This window comes from Amaranthus tricolor, chromosome 10, assembly GCF_026212465.1.
Source record: "Amaranthus tricolor cultivar Red isolate AtriRed21 chromosome 10, ASM2621246v1, whole genome shotgun sequence".
Lineage (NCBI taxonomy): Eukaryota > Viridiplantae > Streptophyta > Magnoliopsida > Caryophyllales > Amaranthaceae > Amaranthus > Amaranthus tricolor.
In genome coordinates, this window is record NC_080056.1 from 23,576,282 (window position 1) to 23,579,130 (window position 2,849).

The 2,849-nt window shown below is 35.0% G+C and overlaps 1 pseudogene; it reads left to right on the forward strand.

Annotated features, from left to right (window-relative positions):
- Positions 1–873: 873 nt before the first annotated feature.
- On the forward strand, positions 874–2,849 carry LOC130825341 (uncharacterized; annotated as a pseudogene).

Consider the following 2,849-nt stretch of genomic DNA (forward strand, 5'->3'; position numbering starts at 1 on the left):
GTATTTTGTGTGATCCCCTTAAGTCTCCAATGATATGAAATGAAGAAAGAAGTTATAACTACAAAAACTGTGATATCACACCTCCTTTCTTCATTTTAACATATTCTCATTCACTCTTATGCCCATTATATGACATATGTGAGAACCAAGATAACCGTCATTTCACTTACTTGACAATCCCATACAAACTCATAGTTTGGGCGGCCATAACCTCTATTTAATCAATTTTAGTGTAATATATAATTTGCCCCATCAACAAAATAAATCATCACACGGTGTATTTATGACGTTATTTCCATTAAGCCTAAAGTATTTTTAATAAACCACTTTGGCATTGACTATACATATGATAATTAACACTTTTTCTTTATAACATGTGTGAATAAATTTTTTTTTTTCTGACATCATTGTCTAAGGAGAAAACCCCTATAGAAAGATTATGTTGTAAGATCACACAAAACAATGTAGAAAATGGCTCTTGCTCATTCGAACGTTTCAACCCTTGTTTGAGCCACTGCTTCTTCCACTTTTCGCGATTGATCTTATACTTCTGTGCTTACCCAAGGACTCTCTTTGAGCCATCTTGTCCTTCAACACCATTACTCAAGTCAGAAAATAACAGGAGAAAATCCAATATTCATTGAGCAGCTGAGCCATTTTTTGTTGTTAATTTAGATGATTTTTATCTATTTGAGTTGTCTGTATGTGAATCATTGCTTGGGTTGAAATATTGCTTGCCCTTTCTCCAAAGCATACAACTTTTATTGTGTTTGATAGAGTAATTTATTGAAACATTTTTTAATGTCCAGTAACTTCTGGAATTCGGAGCTTGAAGCTTTATTGATTTATATATTTGGGTATATTATTCAGGCAATGTATATTCGTGTTAAACGTAACAAGTCAACCTAATTTATTCACTATGATCCTACTGAAAAAGTTTTGGAAATAAAGCAGAAATTACAAGGTATTATTGACCAGCCTGTTGATGACCACCGATTGATTCTCTTAGGGACAGGGGAAGTACTGGACGATTCCAAGACTTTGGCAGAGGAGAAGGTAGTTAGTATGATGGACTTGAGGGATAGCGATTTGGTTTTGTAGTCATTTTAACATGGGTTAGTTTGGAGGTATTATGTGTGGTTTTGTGTCTCTTGAAAGCTAAAAAACTTCAATTTTCTTGCAGGTGGAGAACGATGCTGTGGTGGCATTGACCATGAAAAAAGGTGTTCTTTAACTTTTTTTGCTTTTGATCCTCTTCTGTGTCAATTTGACTTACTTGCACTATACTGGTTTTCTTTTTGGATCTCTTCTTGGTTGGGGTATGACTAATCGCCACAATATGATGCATAAGTGACCAATAAGTTCAAGAAGGCAGTTTTAATGTTCAGATTATAGTTTTTCATTGGGATGGGCTTTGGTAGAAGACGTATACTTTCTGGAATTATATCCATTAGATGGAAACATATAGTCTTAGGATCCAAGCCAATAAGTTCCTTGATAGGTCTCCTGTGATTTTCACCTTCAGTATAGGTAGTACTAAACACACCTGCTATTAAAGTCCTAAAATTCTGTTAAGAACACTTATATGATGCCCGAATCCATTTTTGATATTGAGGGTTATTTGGGAGTCAAAATTCCGAATATTGTGAATCACTCAATTGGCTTGGCTATGAAGCCTTCAATGGGGAACGTCTGGTACAAAAAATTTTCTATGTTAGCAGGTTGATAGAGTTTGTATTCGTACACAGCGGCTGAAACGTTATCTTATTATGTAGACCACACTTCGAATACTGAATACAAAAGTGGTCAATAGAATTGGTCGGGTATTATAGTTTACGGGAAAGAAAAATAAAGGGGATGGGAGGGGGTTTGGGATAGGTGGAAGTGGTAGAAACTATGTGGGAATTGAAAAAATTTATAGCGAGCATTTGGGGAGTGAAATACTAACTCTTCAGAGGATAGGAAACATACAACTCTAATTTGGGAATACATCTATTACTGTTCTTGATTTGTTTTGCAGATGACGATGAATTTGAAGATGTCAACATTGCAAAACCAAATGATTTCTACCAAGCTCGTGATTCAGACGGTGCTTCCAATTGGTAACTGAAGCTCTAAAGTGTAGCTTAGCTTGTTATTGTTAGAATGAGCACGCAGTGATGGGTAGAAGATGTATTGCACTTGGTTCTGTTAGTCTTTACTTGTTAAAAACATCCGGTATGTTTGCTGAAATCTGGGATAAAAGTTTAAAGTAGTTGGTGAATTCAGGTATGCGATGACATGGCTGAAGTACATGAACCTAGTCATGCCGGCTTGTTGTTGTTGCTTGAGTAAAAGGCTCCTTGCATAAGTGTTGGATATTTTGTTGCTTAAGTAAAAGGCTCCTTGCATAAGTTTTGGATATTTTGTTGCTTAAGTAAAAGGCTCCTTGCATAAGTGTTGGATATTAACATGAAGTTTAATTGCAAGTGTATAATTTTGATAATTGACTTTACACCATTCTGTATATCCTAGGGGCATTTTGTGGTGATGATTTATGGTAGAGGTGTGTTCATTCGGATCATCGGGTGGATTTCAGGTGAGATGTTTTGAGTTGGTTTAAAATTGGGTCTTATGTCTATGTTGATTTTTACATAATTGATAATCCATTTTTAATGTCAGGCATATCGAGTTCAACTAGTCTCTTGCGAGTCCGTGTCTTTGAGAGACGTATTTCAAAGACAGCCTATTAAAGATTAATGTTTACTTACAGTATTCTTAATTACCACTTATATTATCTTTAATGCTTATTTACCGTATTCTTAATGTTTACTTTTAATATCTTAAATGTTTACTTACTTCATTTTTAA